Source organism: Mugil cephalus, chromosome 23, assembly GCF_022458985.1.
Source record: "Mugil cephalus isolate CIBA_MC_2020 chromosome 23, CIBA_Mcephalus_1.1, whole genome shotgun sequence".
Lineage (NCBI taxonomy): Eukaryota > Metazoa > Chordata > Actinopteri > Mugiliformes > Mugilidae > Mugil > Mugil cephalus.
In genome coordinates this window covers 4952321-4977658 of record NC_061792.1, presented here as the reverse complement: position 1 = coordinate 4977658, position 25338 = coordinate 4952321, and the positions used below count along the sequence as shown (strand labels likewise).

The 25338-nt window shown below is 43.4% G+C and overlaps 1 protein-coding gene across 4 annotated transcripts in view; it reads right to left on the bottom strand.

The window, feature by feature from the left end:
• The window catches only part of LOC125000900 (receptor tyrosine-protein kinase erbB-4-like), a 264556-nt gene that overhangs the window by 169742 nt on the left and 69476 nt on the right, over positions 1-25338 (bottom strand). The gene's annotated exons all lie outside the window — the stretch shown is intronic.

Sequence of the window (25338 nt, the reverse complement as noted above, 5' to 3'; positions counted from 1 at the left end):
CGGACGCCCCCTAAAGACTCATTGTTTGGTTTCTATCTAACAAATTCCTTGTGTCCGATTGTTCAAATATCCCGAACAACGACCGGTGGTGGTGTTGCTTTTCTAAGAGCATCTAGTTTTCTTAAACTTTCGGGAGGTTCGGACGGTAACTATAAATTGCACTAGAGCAGGCAGACACTCTTCTCTTAAGCCTTGACCGAGCGAACGGTGGCAAAAAAAAAAAAAAAAGTGGTGTTATTGCACAGGAATGGCACATCCCAGAGAGCCATATTAGCAACGCATCATGCAGCAGGGGTGCACACGCTGTGACGCGGAGTGGGGTGAGTTGAGGGCGACTGCAACTGATACCGAAAACATATCTGAGCCAGAGACGTGCTCTTTCACTCCGTGACCTTTGCAGTGGAACTGAGAGACAGAGAGGAAAGTCACGTTCCCCTCCCAATGTCAAATGGATATCTGATTTTGACAAGAACTTTGGTAGAGTTTGCTACTGCCAAGCTTTGTACTATAATTTCTTTGGTTTTTCCTTTTTTTTTTTTTTGTTGGGGAGGTTCCATTTTCTGTTCCCTCTAAAAGATCCAAAACTACTGTCAGCACACATGTAAAATGCATCAGTCCCTGTGAAACCTGCCACATGCTGGAGTCCATATATAGGACATGTGGATTGACACTGGGATAGATGCAGACTGAAAGCCGCTTCGAATCATCCTGGGATTTACTAAGACGCTGCCTAATTACATGATAAACGAACTGACTGTCGTTCTGCGAGTGACTTATCATTTCAATGGCAGGAGATCTGAAGCTGAAAACAGAAAGGCGGTGCAAAATGGAACAGATTCAAATCAGGGCTTTAAAATTTACTGACGGTTGTTTTTATCCAGACAATCGGGCCACGTACCATGGCAATTTGTTCATTGCTTTTGAAAGAAGAAAGATTTTTTTTTTCTAGTTGGTTTTCCATTCATAGTAACCCACCAATCCTACGTATTTGGTTTACCATTGAAAACAGATGTGAGCAGCAATTAAGTGAGAATATATTCTGAGTTATTACAGAAATATGACATTTCGCTTCAGTCATTTCATCATGAAGTGCATAAAACTAACTTTAAAAAAGGTTTTACACTCTTAGAATTGCTGTGTTGTTCATGCTGGGTCATATTTATGGTTTATTTGAGGAGCTATAAACACATTGCTGGGTTGTTTTGCGTGGGTCGCTGGGGTTGACAGGGGTTCATATATAGTTGAACACCTGGTTGGGTTAATTTAACCTGGCTCATTAATTTTCCCGCTCATTTATTGTTGAAATCTGGTTTTGTCCGGATCCGAGTGACTGGACAGAAGGAGAGAGAAGAGCACCTCAGACACAAGATCTTTCTGGTAGGTTAAATTGAATACTTCATTGAATTTGAATTGAATATCAACAAAGTTAAGTTAGCAACCGTTTTACTCGCTAAATTAAGCTAACGTTCAGTAGTCGTCATTTTGCTTTGCTATTCCATTGCACATAATCACATACTTATCTTTACACTTTAACGTGGCATAATAAAAAGTGCAGGTCACGTTAGCTAGCGCTAGCTATCACATTACATTTGTCATATAATTTCAGTTGGAACGATGGATAAGCAATGGCAAGCAAAAACTCTGGAGTGGAGGAGGAGGAGCAGGCAGAGGAAGAGTAGAAGAACAAAAAAGAGAAAGAGGAGGAGGAGGAGAAGAAGACAGAGGAGGCAGAAGTAGGAGGATTGCAAATCACTAAAACAAAAGAAGAATCTAGTTGTTGTCATCATTTTTACATCTTATGATGCAATTCTGTTACTGGTCCGACCCCTTGAGATTGAATTGGGTTGAATGTGGCCCCTTAACTACAAATGAGATTGGCAGTTTTTTTTCTCTTTAAACAAGCAATTTTTAGAGTGTTGAGGGAATAAATTTAAAAGGAAGGCGATAAGACCAATTGACTAAGACCCCTACAAGAAAACAAAATGCTGTAATTATTCCTTGATATCAGCTGGTACTGGTCATGTTTCATGCTTATCCAGAGAAAAAGCCAAAGAACTGCAATGATTCGTGGGAGAGATTCTGTAGGCTTTGTCCTCTGGAAACTGATGTCTGCCATGTCAAAGAACATTCGGGAGTGTTTCGATTTTCCACTTTGCAATCAAGATTTCTAATGCAGTGCAATTCAAAATTTGCATCACAATATGTTAAAGCATGGGTCTTCAACAGGGGGTCTGCGACCCCTAGGGGTTCCACGGAAGTACCTTTAAATACATATTAACATGAATCCAACATATTTTAGTAAAGGGATAATCTCGCAGTTGACAAGATCCTATTCAGTCCCCAGGTGAAATCTATGTTTATGTCCAATATGTTTAGGTTGGCACTTGGTAGGTAGGGGGTCCCTACTTAATCTCTCATCAGTTCGGGAGTCCTTGGCCTGAAAAACGTTGAAGACCCCTGCATTAAAGGGCGCATGATCAATCAAAAGGATTTTCCGTCATAAGTTGCTTCTAGATAGCCGTTTCAGATGGTTCTGAAAAGACAAATGAAGCGTTGGAGTAAGCAACACTTCAAACCAAAATCAAAGACATGAAAATAAATACACTGCTTCTCTCTTTCAGTATTACCACTAGCCTTGAAATCAAAAAGGATTGTGCAAAACAGTCAGGTGAACCAAAATAAAAGAGTATAAAAAGAAAGAAAAACACATTTCCTTGCGTTCTGCCAGTTAGACCCTTTGGTCTCTTTATGTCTCTATTTTGCCCTCTCTCTTCCTCCTGTATGTACAAGTTACAGATGAAAAGTCGTTCAATCCTTCAGAGCATTCAGCCTGACAAGGAAAAAAAAAAGAAAAAAAAAAAGAAGAGGATGAAAAACATTTATTTTTGATGGCTGCTTCAAAAACCATTACTGGCTCCTTTGAAAAGAGGATGGAAGTTCTTCCGATTGTCGAAGAGCAGAGAGGATGGGAAGGGTTAAAGTAGCCACGTCGTTCTCATTTTCCTCTCCCTCCCCCTGCTGCTCCATGTATCTGGGCTAAGACGGAATACTAAGCAAACAAGATGAAGGCAGGGTCATAGTACTCGGGGACTCACAAAGGCCCCAGTGGTTCGCTTAGAGGAACACTTAAACCCAAAGAAATATAGTGTGTTTCAGAAAGAGGGCAGGCCCAAGCTATTCTGCCTCTCAAAGCACAAAGCCTTCAGTGGCGAAAGAACACACGGAATTGGAAGCATGTGACACTTTCTTTGAGGAAATTTTGTTGTGGACAGAAAGAACAGGAGTTTGTACGATTCTACGAAAGTTTGCAGAACGCCCTTAGCATTTGGTACCGCGCTTAAAGCAATGCTCATGACAGAATGGCTTTCCTAGTTGTGTTGCAGCAGAAGTTGTGTCTCCATCTCAAAATCATCCAACCCCCTTGGGTTGCTCCAGTTAAGATGATGCCATATGTTTATGATTATATCATATGAGTGAGTCACCAGTAATCCTTACACTGCAAGACTTGAGATTTATTAAACTTTACTTGTGGTAATTTTTTGCAAATGATGAACATATGAATCTGGAAAGCAACGCCTGAGAACTAATTGAAGAAATGTGCCAAAGCTCTGGCACAGCGAACTTGCATTCCAGGTGGTAGTTCCCTCTCGTTAGCAGGAAACCTAATTATCATTCCAGCTAATAAGTCTTGGTTCTATGCAAGTGCTTTTGGGAACCGGAGCTCAGGTGATTCCCCGGTTTTAAATGGCAACCTGGGTTTAGTTTAAGAGAACCTCAGTTTGTTGTGATGCATGCGTGCTCATGCGTATGTGCTGTCATTTTACCACCGTCTGTTTGGCAGACTTTGAAAATCCCACAAGGCTTGTGAGTCATGTCCAAACAATAACATTTTGCAGGGGGCCATCACCGGTAAACATTGTTCTCTTTCTGTAAAGTGGTGCACTGGGGAGACTTTCTGGCCCCCATGCCCGCAGCGGAAGCCTGCCATGGCTTGTCCACTGTGGGCCGAGTGCTTGGCAAAACCACACTGTAGGGTTGACTGGACCCACCTGTCAACACAGTCGGGGATTAGCGGACATATCAATCCATGGCTGCACAGATCCCCTCACCTGCTCTGGGGATCTTTCATTTTCCTACCTTTCCCTTCCAACCGTCTGCTCTCTGTTGCACCATCCCTTTCTTCCCTGACTGCCAACTTTCTTTTTTCTCTGATCAGACGAGCCTCGTCTGCCCATTGTGTTCCCAGGATGGGATGTGCCTAATAGTGACTGGCAGGCATTTCTCTGCGTGTGCAGGGCTTTTACTCTACCCAACGGGAGAGTTCAGCAAATCTGCCCAAAAAAATCTCAAAAACTACTGACGGAAAACCTTTCCGAATAAGATTATGTGCCAGGTTTAGCTGGATATCTATCCAAATACAAAAGCATGACAACTAGCTTTTGGGACTGCCCTCCTAAGTGTACTCACAAAGAAAGAACCTGACATAGTACCTACAAATATCCCTCTTCCATACACTTTAAAGCGGACAGAATGTTTTACCTTAATAATGTGGTTTTGAAGAGGTCTAGCCTTGTCCTTGGGGTGCAGGACAATCAACACAGTTAGCGCAATGTTCCCAATGGCTGGCACTGAAGTCAGGATGCAACCATGCACATTTAAAATATACAGAGGCAGAGTATTTTCTTATTGTGAGAGCAGGATAGTGGCACAAGAAACAAAATAAGATGCTGATAAGAAGAAAAACATGTGGAAGGAAATTAAGAAAAGCCACGAGGAGAATAAGGAGAAGGAGGTGGTGGTGAGGGAGAATGACCGGGACATTAGGAGTAGGTGTGTTCTGCCGAGCGTGAAAAGACCACCCTTCCCTTTTTTCCACAGCATAGTCCCTGACCTTGAGAGACAAACAGGGTGTATAGGTGGTGGTGGTGGAGGGGGGGCACAGTATATCTTCAGCACATGTCATAATCCTTCTTTACACACAAACACACAGCTAAACATTCATACACCTTGTGTCACAGTCAGACAAATGCCAACAAATGCCAACACCAAAGGTATAAAATCCTGCACCAATTGGGTGGGAGCCGTTGTACTGTGGTTGAAGCCCCTGAACACTAACCTATCTGAATACGAGATTCCACTTTTATACATCCATAGTGCATCAATGATTTACTACCTATGGAGCAGAGGCTTGTTGGCTGCATCGTAAATGTTCCACAGATCCGCTTAAGAGCAATGGATGGAGTCAAAACACTGTAACTGATCCATTTACAGGGATTTAGAGGATAGAAATTAGTTATTTGGACAAAGCCTTAAGAAATGTCCCCATCCCTTTACAATCCTAACCCCTGAAAAGTGTCAGTATGCTCTCACAAACCCTGTCAGTTTATGCAACAACAACCTGGTTAATTGTAGCTAAGGAAAAGATCTTAGTTAATAATAAAAACGGCTAATCTTACTTAATTAGGACATGCTGATTTAGATTAAGACGCTTCCTTCCCTTTCTGATCACAGATTACATTACGGAACATTGGCAGCAATGGTGCTAAAAATGCTCAACGATCTTTTCGATTGTTTTAGGCGACCACCCTTTTAGTCCAACTCATCCAACTTGTCCCCAAAGTCTTCCCCCAGTAACCCCAGATTTTAATATGAATTGTAAAAAAAATGGTATTTTTTGATGTGTTGCTTCCCTAAGGCATTGTTGACGATAAAGCGTCAAAGGAAAACTGTGTCAGACCCTCGCATAACTACAGTGAGGTCACTTTGCACAGCAGTACAAGATTGTAGCCTGAGTACACAAGAACAGAAACTAAGTGACGTAAGAGATGTATTACTTGGCAAAGACGCAAACGTAGACAGGGAGATGACGAGGAGTCATCTCTCTGGACACTTCACCCACTTTTGATGCATTGTTTACACAAAAACCTGTCTGCTCAACTAAGCAGGTGGAAAGGATGGTGTTGGGTGGGAGGATGTGGGAGTGTGTATTAATACGCGTGGGGAGGATTTAGGAAGCTTTTGTAAGCTTGCAAGCCTGCCACTGCATATGCTGTGCATGCGGGATGGCTGTTCGGTGCCCGGTGGAGGAGCTTCACTCTAAATGCAGATCTGTTGATTTCATGTGAAAAGAAACCTTACGAGGTGATGGGATGAAATGGAAACAAATGGGGGTACTTTCACAAACTGTAACATCTCTATAGATTTAAATGACGACTCAACTCTTGCAAGGCCAAGAGTCTTCAAATCGTAAATCCATTTATTAAGTTTTTGTCCCTACCTTGGGTAAAATGACTCGGGGGGGGGGGGGGGGGGTTCACAAAGCTGTTCGGTTTATTAGATGTCTGGCTTGTTATGATTTTTATATGAATTTCTATGAAACCCCTTTCAGCGCATGAAACAACTTCATAACTTGAAAATTGCATTTTTACAGCGACGTCTCTGGAAGAGTCTCAGACTTTATTCTTTTACATGTCTTTACTGAGGTTTAATTAACTCAATGAGGGCTTGGTGTCCTCAGCGTGATATCACCCAGAGGAAAAAATTCACACTCAAAGGCTCAAAATGGATCTTTACCTACATTAAAATATACATTACACCCACCCACCCCTGAATCCACCCATCCATCCAACCACCCCTGGATCCATCCATATGCATCAAAATATGCCTTCGACCATAGCTGCATATGCAAGGCCATGCTCCATTCAGTCACACACACAAGGCTGAAGGTGTGTGCATTAGCTTTTCATTATAATAAGTAATGGGAGTGGTTCCCCACCCTTAAAATGCCATTAGCCCCCGTTTACTTCCCTCTGCCATCCCCCCTTCTCCCCTCTTTGCCCTTCCCGATCCAAAGCCAAGCACTGTGATTAGCTTTATGGAGCGAGGGCTGAAGGCAGAGAGGAAAACGCTGCAAATGATATTACTTTGAGCCTGAATAGGCATACGACACACGACATTATCATCACGCCGGATGGAGACACAGAGGAGCCTATCAAATGCCGGGCTCTGCATTGCAAAACCACCCGTGCAATCGGATGAGCCCTCCCGAGGGGAGGCTTGCCGTCTTGCGCCCTGGTGGGAAATTCACTCAGATGGTGGGACACAGTGAAAGAGGCTCCCTTAGTGTCACATCAGCAGTTCAGTTCAGTAGGCGAGCACCTGCAGGCCTGACATGGAAGCACACATGAAATTAAATTACACGGCGATGGAGAGGCGCAGGAAATCATGCAGAATGGGAACGTGTCGGATATCCCGCGAGACTCTGTGATCTGAACAGTGAGCCAGGAGCAATTAAACAATTGAAATGACCTTCAATTTGTCATTTCAGTGGAGAAATGTTGATGTTGACTTATATGGTGAGAGGAGAGTTTGCATAAACTTTCATGTCCGGAATTGAAGAATGGGATGAATAAAGTATCGATCTATCCACGCAGATACAACAGATACATTAGAAGACTTCCTGTTCCATGCGTTCTTACAGTTGACATGACGTGTAAGCAACGTTTTTGCACCATAATCTTAAAGGATTATCTCATCGTAACCTAAAGCTAACAAAGTAATAAAAATAATAATACATTTGAGCTTGGAGAAGGTTGTCAGAGAGTCGAAATTTCGGTTGTCAGGTGGGAGATAGTTTCCTAAGATGGAGATCTGAGCAACTGGATAAACCTCATAGGTAGACAGTCGGGCAGGTGGTGCAGTGAGTTACAATAACTGCAAATAATTGGAGAGATTCAGGAAGCCAGTGTGGTCAATAGGGGATTTTGTTGGGGTGGTGTGGTCAATGGAGGCAGTTCGGGTGATGATACCGGCTTTTGGATCACTTTTCCAAGGCTTACAAGTACAACTACATACACTGTATGAGTTAAGTGACCCAAGTGTAAAGTCTAAGAGCTGAGCTGGGCAGCTATAGAAGCAATAATATGAAATACATACGTCCAGGCTAGGATATTTTTGTCCCAGACAATGTGTTGCCCATTGTTTCTTACCTTCACACTAAGCTAAGCTAACAATTACCTGGCTGTAGCTTCATATTCAATGGTCTGACAGTGGTATCAATATCATCACCTGCTAGCTTATAGCGAGCCAGGACACTTCACTAAGCAACCATAGCAAGTGGTACGAGACAGTTTGACGGTGTTAAAAGTTACTTGTATGACAGTGTGCATCCTCATGAATCTAATCTGGTGTATTCCCTCTCAGAGGTCTTCCTCCTTATGCATGGGTGTGTGTTCAGGCTAATGCCAACGTTTGTTTTAGCCGCATTGCCGGCGCCTTCCATCCCTCTTCTTGGGTGCAAGCGTGCACGGGCATCGTCAAATCTCCTCGCACGCTGATTCGGGCAGTATGTGTGTCCGCACATGTAAACATCGTGGCGCGTAAACACCCTAATCTGTTTCCCTTCCCTGGTAATTACACTGACTAACGAGCAAAGCATTAGACACACACACACACAAACACACACAGAAGGACAGAGGGAGGACAAGGAATGGATGGAGAGGAGACAAGGGACAGATGGCGAAAGAAGAGAAAAGTTTTCATTTGTAAAGCCGTGTACACATGCGTAGGTATGGGGTCCTGCGCACATGTGTGTGTATGTGTGTGTTTGCAGACGATATCTTCCTATGTGTGTGCATGTCAGGGCCAGATGCCCACATCTAACAGCCCATCTGTGAGGAGAGCCCTGCCAGACCACTAATCAGGCAATCCATCACCTCTCTACCTGCCACTGGCCATTACTGGTGAGCCACTCACACATAAACGTGCACACACACATCTGTCACAACCCAGGTTTGTCTATACACACACACACAGTGGTTTTTATGTGCACACCTCCGGTAGCGTGTGGTGTGAAAGAGCAAGCGAGAGGGCTAGAAAGCAGATGATAAACAAACTAATTAGCGAAAAAATTACCAGTTTGCTCCTCGCGCATTAAGGTCAACCGTGGTCACAAACACTCAAGCATATGCTCATAAGCATTATAATTAGCACCAAAAACTCTTCCAGCGTTTGGTCCTCGTAAGCTCCGTAAACACAATCGGAAACGAGTGTTAAACATTTGTGTGTGAATTCATTCGCAGCACATTGTGTATTGTGTCACATAGCTATTTAGAGCAACTCCGTGACGTACGTTGGCTTCCTTAAAGCTAAGAAGCTCTGCAGGAAGTAGCAGAGGAGTATTTTTTTTATTTTTTATTTATTTTTTTTGGCAAATGCAGCCACTGCTTGGAACACGCGCAGTGTATCAAAATCGGTTAAGTGGATTGCACCGGAGAATTGTGTATGAACGTTTTTTTTTTTTATAGATTCATGCACATAGTAATCCGGAATAATTGATTTGAATCCAGGCTGTCAGCTGATGCCTCCACTAACGGAGCATGATTTTTAGGGTTTTTTTCCCTATAATGTAACATGCACCAGGTGTCACTTCGAGAACCTCATTTTAACAAGCTTAACAAATATTAAACTTGTCTCCAAAAAAAAAAAAAGACTTATTAAACCTTCTCTAGCTCCATAACACGCTTCTCGTCATTTATTTGCACTCACAAGGAACTACTTACACTCATTCCCGCACTTTTCTACTTTCTTATCAGTCCACTTGTGTATTCTTCTTCTAACCACGGGCTGTTTTTTTTTTTTTTTTACCGAGAGGAGATGACGCTCATGAAAGCAGAGGGAGCTGGGGATGTGTAATGAGCTTCTCAGAAATATTACTGACTACACACACAAACACGGGGAGCAAAAAAGAAAAAATATATCCACCTATGCCTGCGTACGTGTGCGTTAGCCCGAGGCGACGGCTGCGCGGTACGCCGTCTGATCGGTGCCGTGAGAGCGGGAGGGATTTCATCTGGCTCTGAATGAAACACTTGCGAAACTAAAGGCGGTGGTAGGCTGCCAAAAGTGCACACACACACACTCACACACACAGGCGGGCGCACACACCGAGTCCCAGCCAAGAGTACAAACGCAAAAACTGTGTCCCTTTTTTTAGGCATTAGTCATTTCCATCTTTAGCAATTGCTCGTGCCTATTATAGTCTAATAATGGCATTTTAAAACACTGAAACCAGAACTACTGGCAGGAATATTTGACTTATAGACCTCTTCACAGCTTGTAAACAATGTGATGTTTTTTGAGGGGCAGGGCTTAACTGGATGCAACACATCTCAAACGCTGTAGTCCGTAAACTGCGGTTAGCATATTTCAAGTGTTTTGGCAAGAATGGAAAAGCAAAACGCATATTTTACAGAATATACTAATACACTCTGAGACTGAGTGTTATTTTAAAAAGTTGACACTGACTGATGCAACTGCATTCCTACACTATCACTCACTGGATGGACGATTTGACCAAAGGATGACACAGAGGGGACAAAGTCTCATGGTTAGCATTAGAATTAACGTGTAATAAGAATGCCCCAAATAATGATTAACTTAACGTAATTTCACCGCGCCAACGGTTTAATGGATTCAAGGCAAGCTTCCCCACTGGCGCTCCCCGTCTGTGGCCGTTTATTGCCTTCACAGCCCTCACCTTCGGGTTGGTCCACGGAGGCAGTGTATGGAAATCTGGCTTTAGTGGAGTGTTAATGTCTAGACAACAGTACAACTACTGGTAACAAAAGCTGACTAGGATGTCACCTCTGGTCACTGGTCTGGAAAAAAAGTTGCATTTAAAACACACCGCAACGACACTGTTGTTCGGGACACCAACCAAACTAGGATCACGGATGCTCATTGACTGCTCCGACAAATGGTCGCCCATCGGGACTGCTGTGTCAAAGCCTTAATGCAGCCAATCCATTTAAACCTTTTAAAATTAGGCTATGGATCCCCTGTGGTATCAAACCACCCAAGACTGCAAATAAGCATTCCCACCCCTGTAGGTAACACAGTGGGAAAGTGCAGAGCAGCAATTGATGGATGAATCCACACTTAACAAGAGCATTGCTCACATGCAGCATTTAATTACCCGGGCGGTTGTAAAAGGCAGCTCCAAATCTAAATGTCCTACATATGCAAAATGTCCTATGTGTGACAAATATTTCTCTGTATGTCTAGGTTTGCGTTTGTGTGCACACACAAGTGTCTCTACCTCCATAGGACACACAAAAATACCTCCCCTAGCAGATAAAAGACCTCTACTTGGAAATAAGCCTCTGAGAGGGGACAGTGGATCCAGCAGGGTGTCCTGAATATGAGTGGTCCATTTCAGTTTCACACGCACGTTCGCCTCTTAGAAAGATGCCGCATGTACAGGTTTAGGCGTTAAGCTGCAACCCCGCGGCGTTGTGGCGTTCTGGAGGTGTAGCGCTACAGCGCACACACTGAGCTAAAACACCACCCACGGATGCCACGTCCCTCAACAGACCTTCACTCTGTCTCACATACACATGGTAGTCAAAAATGGACGCCCTGCTGAACGAAACAGCCTGTGCCCAAAAACAAGGGTCCAGTGCAATAACTTTGCATTGCATGAATCATTTCTTGTGAGGGGGGAAAGCAGAATTGTAATAAGAATATGAAGGTTTCCCGTACCGCGTTTGTGTGTCACGGACACCCGAGGAACTAAGAGGAGACATAGCATTTGTTGCCATCTGTTTTCCAGCCTGACAATTAGACACAGTCTGAGCAGCAGAAGCCAAGTTTGCCCTAATACAATATTCTGTGTGACTCACACACGCACACACACACACCCCTAAATGTGGTGGCTGTCGATCGATGGCGTGCCTTGTCTGCCACTCTCCTCCTCACAGTGCCCGACTGTAAATCACGCAGATAAGCCAAGACCTATAAAAGTACAGGAGCCGAAGGCCTCGTGAGCACTCTCGCGCACACATTCATGCACGCAGGATGGATTGGTTGCCAAAGGGAGCTGAAGTGGTGAAGAGGAGCCAGGGAGGATTTGAAAAAAATAATAAAAAATAGACACCTGCAGTATTAATCTCAATGCTGCAAATCAACACTGAAAAAAAAAAAAAAATTCTTTTAACAAGATATAATTACTGTAAACTCCCACAGTGGTTATTGGCTAAACATAAGCAACATATCAACAAGGCAAAAGCTGCTTCGAACATAATTAGACTTTTATTGTATTAGCTGTGGCAAGAGAGATGATGTAATGGAGTTAAATTGCTGCCGCAACAAATTGCGCAGCAACACATGGATTAGTCACATGAGGTTTCTGTGCAGACATTACCTTTACGGGAGAATTCTTTGTTGAGTCATCATAAGGAATATGTAAGGAATTTGTAAGGTTGGATGTCTATATAGGCGGTGTGAGTTTATTCATCTGGAGGCAAAACTGAGGATGATAAAAAATAAAATGTGTGCTCAATTTTTGCAAAAGCTTTTTTTGCTTTTTTTGGTTCAGCCTCCGAGCTAAGACAAAAAGCTAGGATAATCGGACTTCCAGAAGGAGCTCGAGGTGCTCCATCGGAAAGGGCCAGCTGAGCTGGTTTGAGCATCTGGTGATGATGCTTTCTGGTCAAGGCCTCTTGGAAGGGGACTCCGGGGCAGACTCAGACTTTGGAGACTGGAGAGATTACATATGCTGACTGGCCTGGAAACATCCCTCACGAGGAACTGGAATGCCTTGCTAGGGGTGATGACAATTTAATACCATCCTTAGCCTGTACCACCACAGCCAGACCTTGGATCAGTGGATGTAAAGACATGCTGGTGATGCATTACATTTCAGGAATGTAAGAAAATCCCTGAAGCCAGGTTCCAAACTCTGTAGCAGTGCCAGGTCAGGCAGGCATAGCCATAGGAGATACTTTAGCTTTGAGAAATCCCTTAACCTCTATGATGTTTACGATCCTAAACGGTTTGATATTTATGGTATGACTGTGACAACATAAAATTGGTGTGAGGTAGGCAACACCCAGAACACAGCTAGGGACATGCATACATCCCCTTTTACTCTGATAAAGTCAAGCTTTACGCTGAGACACATATATGCAGAAGATGTTTGCCGCCGATTTCCACAGTTTCCGATTTTAATATGTTCCTTCCTCTACAACCAAGTTTGCGGTAACGCTTTGTAAAGCCCCATAATCCCATATCCTAACATCAAACCCTAGAGCCGGCAGGTCCCCTCCACTGGACATCTTATTCAGTGCGAGACTCAGGGCAACTACGTGCTGGCATGTCAAGTTCCCATGGCTTAAAGTTAATTAACACAAAAACCTCAGCAATTCCAGTCAAAGAAAATGAATTTGGTGAAAAGATGCCGGTGTGACGAGACACTAAAGCTGATAAGACAGCTGTATTTAGTTGCTGCCAAACTACATCTATTGGTACGCTTTCAAGCTTTTCAATAAAAGGCAAAGGGCACAGATGAAAGAAGAGAGGAAGCTGGGAAACGACTGTAAATGTAACAAGGGCTGAGAGGAGATCAGAGTAAAAGCAAAGCCGGGATTGTAAATGAAAGAAAAGAGAGAAAAAAGGACAGCTAACGGCGAAGAAATAAGGGAGATGAGAAGGGCTGATGGGAAAAGGAAAAGAGGATGGATGGGTCAATGGATGGATGGATGGATGGAGGGAGTGAGGACAGGGAGGGGTGACCGGCCTGGACTCGCTTGTAGTTCCACCAGTAGGAGCAGCTTGTGTGGCAGCAGGATGACTGTTGCCGACTGGCGCCGCAAAGCATCCACCTGTCACTCAAAGCCGTGTTTGTTTTAAGTCGCTCCCAGGCGGATTGTTATCGCCACTTGAGACAGCGGGTAGGGATGCGCTCGTATGGCACTCGTAAATTTAAAATCAATCGCAGTCGATAAAGCTTTTGTTTGTGGATACTACAGCCCCGCAACCTGTGTCATTTGCACATGAAGATATCAATGACTTGAGAAAATAATATAAACAAATTGATGGGGCGGCCAGACTTACAGATCAAAACGTACTGATATTTCTGTTTGCAGAGATGCTCAAAGTTTGTTTTCAACCCTCTGCTTATATACAGTGTATTTCCAATTACTTAACACCCCTTCGGTTTCCATGATGACGTGCATCCCGGAAAAACAATTATCTGACATCCATTGTACCTGTAAAAACAACTGACTGACCGGAGAACACCGTCTTACAACAGCTACAACAAGATTTTGCAACAATAATTAGCCCATCAGAGAGTGGGAGTTGAGCCTAGCTGACTGTTAGCACACAAAGCAACAGTCGACAGCACAGTGAATGTGTGTGTGTGTGTGTGTGTGTGTGTGTGTGTGTGTGTGTGTGTGTGTGTTTGTGTGTGTGTGTGTGTGTGTGTGTGTGTGTGTGTGTGTGTGTGTGTGTGAACAGTGAGGGGTACCATTCTCACAGCCTGTTCTGACCGCCCTACCATCTGCGGGCATGCCGGGTGCCCGCCTGTTGGCCCTCCTATGCCAGGCACTTTGACGTGGTTGCATGGTAACAGGTCTGAGAGAGCGGCTAGAAGCTGGTCTGGCCAAATGGCTTCAGCAAAACAGTGACTTCAACACAGGCCTCAGACTGTGGGGGCTGTAGGTAGTAAAAAGATATTTATTTCCATGCTTTGAGCATTTCATGCTACAAAAATAGGTCCAAATAATTCCTTTGACACTAAGGATAATTCTTCCAGCTGGGAACTAGCTAACTACATATTTGCTCGAATTTAGTGTTTCAGGTAGATGAACATTTTACTTCAACAATGGCACCTGTACATAATAGACTTGAGTATAGTTTTTGATTTTATTTAGGACTGATTTTTCATCTGAAAAGGAATCTGTGGCTAGCAAGCTAACTTCACTGGCAACCAGCTAGCTACCTACAGTAAGCTAAATCTGAAGGTCGACCCAATTCCGAAGGTAAAACTAATTCTTGAGTGAAATGGGAAATTATCAAATTACTGTATTATATTTTTTCCAATAAGAATAAGATTTTACGTTCCATGACTAGCACACCATAGCATTGTTTTTTTTGTTTATTTGTTTTTTTTTTGTAGCTACAGAATAACAAATACATTTCTTATGATTCCTAACAGTACGATCCCCTTTCATTCAACATTTATTTCAAACTCAACGTACTCATATTGTATATGTTTGTTATTTCTGATCCTATTTTAGAGACAAAATGAACACGACAGATTTGAGCGTACTTACAAACTGTTGACAAATGCCTCGAGTCAATTTCTGTGTCCAATCTTCCAACAACAAGTTGTTGACTGGGTCCTATTTTTTAAGATTGTAAGCCTACGTATATATATATCTGGACCATCAAAAACCTAGGTTGTATTTCATTCTTGCTGACAGCCAGAGAGAGACGTTGTATTCATAGAACCGAGGTTACATTTGTAACCCCCTGCCCTGAGCTACTACTCTGTTCGCGCCCTACTTCAGCTCTGGAAAAAACTGTCGTTGCTGGTTGACATACAATGGATTACAACCCATAAAACAGATTTTAAACTCCGGTATACTTCCAAATACCTAGAGATTTGCCTGAGCTTTAATTGTATGAATCAAATGAATGTGTGAACTCGCAAGGTAACAGCCATATGACGTCACACTAAATGTCTGCAGCATCATTGTGGAATAAATGTGGTATAAAAGCATGAATAGTGCCCCCTGTGCATCTTCATTACATCTGAAAGACTACGTTGAGTTACTGTATCTGCGCTTCGCTTCACACGCAAATGAACTGTACTGTAAATAGTTTTTGTGAGGATGAATGGATGAGACCAACGGCGCTTTGCAAAACAGCAAAGTCAATATATTGAGGATAAGTCCTCTTTGGAACCTATTAAATAAGTATTACATTCCATTTCTTCATATCACTTCATTTATCGAGTATCAGAGTGAATCAGCCTTTTACGGAGACTTCCCATCTCTCCAATGCATACAGATTTGTAATTCAGTTCGGGCTAAATCAGACGTGAACAGCTCAGAGGAGATAAGGGCGGGAACTAGTCTTGTGCAGTGGACAAGCAAGAACACAATTTCTTTTTCTATCCACAAACAAAATGAGACTTCCTGGAAAAATCTGTCTCCCCTCGCTGCCTCGCACACACACACACACACACACACACACACACACACACACACACTCACACACACAAAGGCGGCCGCCTAAGAAAAAAAATAAGATAGCGGAACGGTGGCTCACTCATCCGTGACTCCATTTTACTCAGCGGCGCCACAGGAAAATTAATTGCGCTAATTGAGTAACGGAGTTCATCAAACTGGTATTCTCATTCTCCACATTCATTAGGCCCCCTCTTTGTGAGAGCATCCCCGAGGTGACGCTGTGTGCATGGCAGGCGAGGAGGGAGGAAAGTCGACAACGCTGCCAGTGGAACCTAACTAGGAGGCATCCGGAGCCAAAAAAAAAAAACACTTTAGAAGCCCTTTGATGAAGCCCTTTTTTTTTTGCAAGCTGTTTGCTTGCAAAAAAAAACACTGTTTTGTTTAAAATTGTGGCAGACAAATACAATCTGCACATTAACACACTGTGCACACCCTCACGAGCAGATAGGGCGAGCTTTAGTTTGTGCCTGCTGTCACTTTTTTCTCACCGAGGATTTCCTTTGCAGCGCGTTTTGCACAACTGCGACGTGTTTGCGACTGTGCAAGCATGTGTGGTGTGAATGACACCGCGGCAGCCGGCTCCAAACTGAATTACAATGCGAGCGGAGGCATTACAACGCCGACAAGACGGAAGAAACGGATAAACAAGGGTTTCCCCACAAGGGTGGCGGAAAAGCGCGTTCATCTCAAAAGTGTGTGTGTGTGTGTGCGTGTGTGGTTCCACGTGTTCTTTTGTTATGAATATGTGTACAGCCGTGCAGTTGATCTGCGTTGGGGTTTGCAGAATGCTCACAAACACACACACACGTGTACACAGAAGGCGATGCCACTGTCTGCGGCAGCCATCTGCGCTGGAAACACAGCGCAGGGGTGGGGTGGGTTGGGGCGGGGGGCATGGGGAATGGAAAACAGGGTTAGATTGAGAGCGGTGAAAGAAGGAGAGTCCTCTTACAGCGCTGCTGCCAAAAAAGAATGCAATTTCACTTAATAAACTGGGGAGAATTGTGAATTTCAGCCTCGTCGTTGCCGTTTCCGTCTGACAGCTTCTGTAGCCAAGTGATGCTTTGCAAGCTTCTGGAAAAAATCTAATAAAATTTGGGACGTGCATTTACTATATCAGTGATCCTTTAGATCAGTGGCTCCCAACCTTTTTTCCTCTGAGCCCTTCCACTACTTGTATCTAAGAAAAGCAGGGCCCTCGCACCCTGTACGCAAACTGACGCGCCATCGGACCTTCCAGGGTATTATGCAGTTCCATTTATACATGAAACTCAAAATAAAAAAAGAAAACCCTGAGTTTTTTAAGTGAAATAATTCATTAATTTGAGGAATTACTCGATTGGCAATTTATTCACACAAACATAACTGAAGATCATATTCTAACTCTAAATTGAAAATTACTACACGATGCCTTCATGAAAATTTGAAAATTCTATTTTCCAATTCGGAAAGTTCAGACTTCCGATATCATAGCGTTCACATTACAGTTTGACTCGGAGGGGGAAATATAAGCTTATTATAGTTTTACTGTTTGCTGAACATTAAAATATGTCATTTCTGCTGTGTTACTCTCATTCCATTGGTAGAAGAACTCAATTGACTGCTTGAACCCCCTTAGGGGGGCGTAGACCCGAGGTTGGGAAGCACTGCTTTGGGGTTTGTGTTTAAATAATACTTGCATTATCAGCATTAATGAGGAATGGGGCCTAGGAAATACCTCGTCAATACCACATCAATGAATTATTTGATGTAAGAGTCAGTAGCTCCATTAATTAGTATGAATATGGCAATTCATAGCAGCTCTATCTGGAGGTAACGCAGCCGCGCGTGTGTTGCAAGGACACGCAAATGGATTGCGCGGAAATGCTAATGTCTTTACATTTCCGTGTGGCTGCCGTGAATTACAAGATACAACCTTGCATGCTTGCATTAGACAACGGAAATGTGCATTCTGTTTGAAACTCAGCTAAAAGGGAGTTTGCCAGAAAAAGGAAGAACGAAAGACTGCTGCTGAATGAGGGATAGAGAGAGAGAAGAGAGACAAAGATGGACAGCAGCAAAGAGCAAAGGAGTCCATAGGGAGCGTTGAGAGTAACAGCTCCACACCGCTGGTCAGCTCCAGCCTTATTTGGAGGATTTGAACTGGAAGAAACAGCTTTCGCACCTCAGCAGCGCCCAAAGCTGCCTGACCCTGCCATTCAACTTGTCCCTAGCTAAAACACAGAGTAGGTGTCCTACAAGATATCACTGCCCATTGCACATGACTGTTGACTTTTCTCTTCTCGAATCACCTTAATGTGTGTGTGATTGCAACAACCCACCAGCCAGTTAGAAAGGGTTTCAACCTCTCTAAAATACTATGACATGCCTCCTGCGGGAGGACTGGCCGATGACACGAGCGAGTCCACGACAGATGTTGCGCCTCGCTGCACCCTGTGTCACCCATCACTCAAACGGCAAGCACCGCTGGACACTCCCCGTAATCTGTCAAGCCCAAGTGAGGTCACAGAGGTTTTTTTTGGCTAATTGCTTTGAGGCCAAAGCTGGGCGGAGGTGGAACTGTAGTGGCAACTGAGGATGAAGGGTGGTACGGTTAGAGGCAACGTGAGGTTAAAATGATGACGATTGCGACGGTGATGTTTTGTCAAGGTTTTCCGATAATGGAGCTCTCTTTGACAAACTGTACCACCGCCATCCCCGCCTCCCTCCCCTCTACCCATGTAAGCCAGGTGGAATAATCACCTGTTACGCTCCCTGACAAAGACACCAAAGCTGTTGCAGAGCCAACACGAAATGCGAGCCACGTGAAGTGTGAAATCTATCTATCACCTGATCTCATGCGCTCTTGCGAAGACTGATCCGCTTGCCACAGCTTGCCACGCCATTTATTGAGCCTCCGTGGACTTGCCAGAAGCAAGAGGCTGGATCTGTAATCAGCAGTGTTGTATCTTGTATCAAAGCATAATTACAATCCAAGCTTTCACGTGTTTAATCAGGCTTGAGGATGATAATGACAATATGAGGAACAGTGCGTGCACTGGAATGCACATTTTATATCCAAAGGAAAAGATCCAAGCAGTTAACCAAACACTAATACGCAATCTGGTCAAAGTACCTGGAAGAAATTGACCACAAATCAATGTAAATCAGGCAAATCATGCTCGGAATGCTGGAACAAATGTTTAAAAATACTCCTTTTTATTAGTTATTTCTGCAAAACAACTAATCAGCGTACGTACTGCACACCATTGCACTTTGTATTGCACTTCTGCATGCTTGCTTATGGATCTCCACTGAGTACATATTCTCAAATAAAAACAGCAGAAAAGCACACTCCGACTGGTGTGCGTATCTTCAATAAATGCAAAAATAAAACTACGTAAAGGTCTTTATTCTCTCAGCTGAAAAGACTGTATATCCACCAGGGACGGTGGCTTTCAGTACATTTATTGTGACTGAAGTGTTGGACATTCAGAGCCCTGTCGCATCAAGGACGCCACCCGGCTGCATTGGTAATCCTCCTGTGAATTATATAGCGAGTGAAAATGATGAGGTGCGCCGGGAATGCCGGCACTAAATATTTACAAAAGCCCCATAACTGATCTGAATGAGCCTTTTGAGAGCGACTTGGGAGGTAACACAATGGGAGAGGAGTGACCTTGCGAGGGAGAGAGGGGCTGGGAGAAAAAGGCAGCGATTATGTGGTGAGTGAATGCCTCGGCTGTTGAGGGTCGGAGGAGGCTAAGACAGAGGGAGGGGGGCGGTGGTGGCGGTGGGGCCATCGCTCTGCGGTTTGCCCGTGGAGACACAAGAAGAATTGGAAGGAGGGATGGGGGGGGGGGTTACAGACATAGATGGCACACCGTATACCCCCCTTCCTTCTTTCACCAATCTCCCAGGACTGGAAATGTTACTGCGCAAATCGAAAGTGGTCACTCATTGCTGTTCATCCACAGCCAAGCATTTTAACTAGCACTGCACATATGAAGAGCTGCTGGTGCTTCTTCTTCTTTTCGGGCGTGTTAGACGGTTTATTTTGGGTCTTTTTCAAGCATTCATTCAGATATCCTCCAGTGTATTCGACTCCAGAGAGCGCAGATATACTTCCTTGTAAGGGAGTTGTCAGGTGTTTTTTTTTTTGGTTTCTTTTTTGGAGGTTGGGTACAATATATTTCATGGGTATCCAGCGGGTTTTATCAGGGGATTGCATCAACTGAGACCGCTGTGACAAGTGTGACGCTGATGTGTGTGTGTGTGTGTGCACACCTTTGTGTGTCTTTGTTCAGCGTGTGTCTGTCAAAGATATGGACAAGCGCACTTGTTCTTTTTATGAGTGGACCTGGTGGAGCTCCACTGGGACTTGATGTGTCAAAGTAAGAGGAGAGGGGAGAAAAGGAAGGGAGTTGGAAACCAACACTGAGCCCTCCCTGAGAATGGCTTGCCCTTCATCTAATTCTGATTGGTATACAACTTTCACCTTTAGATTTGTTGCAAAAGTAGTCAAGAAAAGCCTGTTTTTTTTTTGTTTGTTTTTTTTTTTACTGCTGTCGTCTCTCCGCATTAAAGCTACCCTTCAAGGACTGCTGAAAGACAAACCTATTCAGAACAGCGAGTCATCAGCGTAACAAATTATCTGTCACTGAAGTACACAGAGATGCTGCAAAATATCATGTCAATCACGACACCTCTGAATGTTCCTCAGTGTTAGCTGTGGTCTTGCATACTTCCTAAGAAAACACATGGAATTTTCTAGGGAGACTGTCGCCCAACAGGGTTACGAGGGTCATCATTTTCCTGAGGGGAAAGGGTCTGTGTGGGTGGTGTTTCACTGGTAAGTGAACTGTGTCAACACCACCCGTTTAGGGATCCGAAATGCAAAAATGCATACAAAAAGTCTCAAAATCTCACACTTCAGAATGACTTTTGGAATTACAGAGAGAAGACGGCCGCTTCATCCACTGGAAAAATTATTCAAGGCTGCTTTTCGGGGTTTAATGGATAGATAGATATTGTCACAATGTTTCATTTAACCTTGGCAATCAAGACAAGCCTCTGACACGTCCTCAGCAATGTTCTTGCAAGCGGTTTTGTGATTGGTCATAATTTTGCGGTAGAAACAGGTTTTCAAGAAATTACGAAATAATCAAGCTTCGGCAGGGAGTGTGGGCACCGTTTAATGTTGTAGCTGCACTGTGGTTCCTGTGTCAGTGTTCTATGTTCAGATTGATCAAGCACTGTGGCTACGCATAGAGGATGACTCTTATGTAGGCTATGTTTGATGCTGCTGTCAGATACTTCCGTTGGGTGCGCTCTCTGCCAAAGACACATCAGGCACTGATTATATCATTATGAGGTAGTCGTAACGGTCCATGGGGGTGATCAAACTCTCTGACTGGGCTCACCTCAGCTCGGTTCATTACTTCCAGAATGGAGCTCAATTGCTGTGAGCGTACCATACCAAACCAAAATGCTTCCGGTTTCTGACCTAGGTGTGAAAACACCCTAAGCAATACCTCATGATGAACACATTTTATTTTTTACGTTTTTACCAAGTCACCCTTTAACATTTCACACACATAACTGGGAAAAATTCCACTCCACTCACTCCACTGTTATCCTAAGCACACCCCTCAATGCCAGCAGCAAAAATGATTCTGTGTTTTACCCCCGGAAAGGTTGATTTAAGGGGTCTATCTCAGCTCTGTGTGGGCCCACTACAGCCCATTGGTCAAAGTCGGGCCAAAAGTTCACCAACGTCGCCTCTGAATGGATGGCTAACGCTTTTACAGTCATTCGGGGCAATGTGGAGGAATCATCGTCTGTCTGCGCTACAGCAGCGGGGGGCTCATCAGCCATTCCATACATGCACCCTCCGTCTCTTTGCCGTGGGAGTCTTACATTAGGAGAGAATGAGCATAGTAAAAGATTTCCACCTCGGTATTACTTTTCTCTCCTTTTTACTCCATCTCCCTTGTTCTCTTTCCACCGCCTCTCTCCCTCATACCTCAATTCTTTATTGTCCTTGGGGGGGCTGGTGCTTTAATTCCGCCACTTCCCCTCTTTGACTTTGAATTAATGTACACCATGCTGAAAGTGGCAAAGACAGGAAGTATATTCTCTCTGCTCTGAACCCTGCCTCTCTTGATTTTCGTGAGACTGCCGGGTGGCAGAACATGCAAGCTCCCTCCTTGATGTGTTTGATTTCTAGACATGGCTTGAAGTTGCAGCGTCACGGGGGAGGCCTCTTATATTTTACATGGTAGCTAGGGGGTAACGTACTGTGAAAACACCACTTATGTTTCTAGTTTTTAAACTCTGTGAAGGGTCAGTCCGGGCCTCAAAGAGATTTGGGAAACAGCTGGTGAAAAAAAAAAAAAACTGTTGACATACAGTTTCTTCATTTGATACAGTTATATTTGAGATGTTTTTGCCAAAGGTGATCCTGGCAAAGCAAATGGGATCTTTTATGTACATATTTCTGATAAGGAATTTATGCAAATCAAAGCATTCCAAGCAGTACTTCATGAAAGCAGATTCACTCTGTGTAGACTGCTGTGGCAATGACTTATATTGCACTTGACATCTATCACTGCTGCAGACCAAAGTTTCATCAAAATGCTCCGCTCAAGGGTTTATATATATATATATATATATATATATATATATATATATACTTTTCCCCCCCACAGATCATACACATCAAAAAAGAAAGGATTTTAAGCTTTCTTTAAGAGATACCTTTGTAGTGTATACCTAATACCTAGTGTGTACCAAGTGAAGGGGACATAAAGACCACAGTGGACAGAGGTGGAGTACCTAAGAAGCACATAGGCCCAACAGGTACATGAGTGTCCCAAAAATCGCAACCCAATTCAGGATCAATTGGACAATGTTGATCTACAAGGTATGTGTATCAAGAAATAAATTCTTGCCACAAACCATTTAAACCCCTAGAATCTCTGACGGTGCCTCCTGAGGACAAAGAACAAAGAGGATAGATTATGGTATATAGTAAATGATCAGTCATTGGATCGTAAGTGCAAAACTCTTTGCTATTGCAAGGCACAATACTGACTTAGGGACCAACTCTGGGATGAATTGTTTCCCTTCTACATAAGTGCAATTAATGGAAGACATAAGATATCAGCGGTACAGAAAGAACGGTAAAATTCAACATGCACCATCAGATCTGAACTTTGTCACAGAAACTGGTCCAGCATCGTTAACCGACACCAGTACCTCTGCTTGCTTGTCAAAATATGTTTTGGAGCCACTAGATAAAATGTTCCACAAAAGTAACCTCCCGGAAGACATCTTCACCTCCCGCCAAAGCATAAAGATTTACTTCTAAACCCCAGTCCATCCTTAGCCTCACTGACAACAGCAGCAGCGTATAAAAATGCTATCTCACCATCCGGAGCTACACCTGAAGGATGGACTTGAAATCAATTTTCTCCTTTTGGCCCTTTTTTGATATCCTTCCTCCTTCACTGCATCCTCTGTCTGCTCCTCTGAACTGTCTGCGAAGCATTGAAGTTCACCCTGGGGTTTGAAGTTCGGAGGGAAGCTGTCTGGAATGTTTCTGGCCACAAAAAAAGGGGTTACTATTGGATCTCCGGTTCGAAAATAACAAATGCAACGGTTGAGTTGAGTGTATTACTAAACGGGTTTTCACCCACAGAGAAGAATAAGAAAGACAGGTATAACACATTATGTAATTATACTGTCACACAGCAAGAGTGCCATTTCTAGTTTGGAAATAAAATAGTGTCTGTGCCTGACCATGAATGAACTCTCTAAGGCGGGTCATAAAGGGATCATAAAATTTTCATCTATGAGCCAGATTACAGTATCATTACACTTCTCCACATTTGAGAAAGAGTTGTCAGTTTTTAACAATAACTACTGTAGAACTAGCTTGTGTCATTATGAAGGGACCTCAGGTGAAATGGAATTAAATGGATGAAAGAGATGCTTGGCGCTCGCTGAGTTTCCGTCATGAAACACTAACTGTCCTGCATTTTGCCTCAAAATGATGGGAAGAAATATATTTAAACAGAATATACAGACTCCCTAGTGTCCCTGACAGATTGTACAGAAGGTTTTACCTTCAATTAAGTGCTGAAATCAGCATGCTAGTATATTTATAGTGCCAAACTAAACGTACCATGCCAAATTGCCAAATTTGGCAATTAACATTGAACTCAAAACCAAGGATTTAGGTAAAAACTTTAACGTTTTTGTGGAGGTAAATTTATTAAAGCTACATAATTAATTCTCACGGGAACATGAATGGACGTACCAATTTTCATAGCTTTTCATTTTTGTCATGAATGTGCAAGTTCCATTTTAATGTGTTGTATATGACGTATTTCAGTCTGCAAATCTAAGCTGACTGACACTGCCATTGTGAAAGCTAGTAGCATATGAAATGCACATAAAGAATACAACGAGTAAAAGAAACAGGTTGTTATATACACTTTTTACAGCCTGCAGAGCTTGAGGGATTACACTCTTTGGAGCCCTAAGAGCCCCTAAGCGAGAAGAAAACAAAATGTGCGGAAGAAGTTGCTCAAGCGTGAGGAATACTCGTCTGCCACCGGCTTTAGGTTGTTGCTTTTCCATCCACATACCAGTGAGCAACCCAGACAAAAGTCAAGGTAAAGTCAGCACATGAATTAAATATTATATTCGGTTATTCTCCAGGTTTCAGCAACAAAGCATTCTGGAGTTTAAGCAAACATGGTACCTCGGCGTCAACTTTTAAATATTTGAAATACTGTTTAACAAAAAAAGTCATATACCAAAACCATAAGCTGAGTCTCTTTAAGGCCTCATTTGTTTTAAAAAGCTCAGTGTGAGAGAAAAGATTCCAACGGAAAATTTGACTTTGACTTGCAGCTTAGAGCCTCATTAACTCCACTAACGGTGCAGTGAACATCCACCTTTCAAAAGAAATGTGTAAACGGCCGTCGCCGCTGAGGACTTGACTCTCACCGGAATGATTTTTATTGTTAAGAGAGCCGACCGGGCACAATGCGAATCACATTGAAATAGATTGAAAAGAAGCAAACGGGTTTAACAGCGTATTGATGCCGACCTTTGTCTAACCTGGGTGGAAGCGAGGCTGCTTTGAACTGCAGGAAGCTCCGGCCAAGGCTGCAGCTTAATGTCGTGTAGCTAATCACCTCATAATCAACCACAGAGCAGATGTGCGTGTGTGTGTGTGTGTGTGTCTGTGATTCGAAAGTGAGATGGGTAAAAAAAAAAAAAAAAAGAGGGAGCAAAATATCAGAGTACA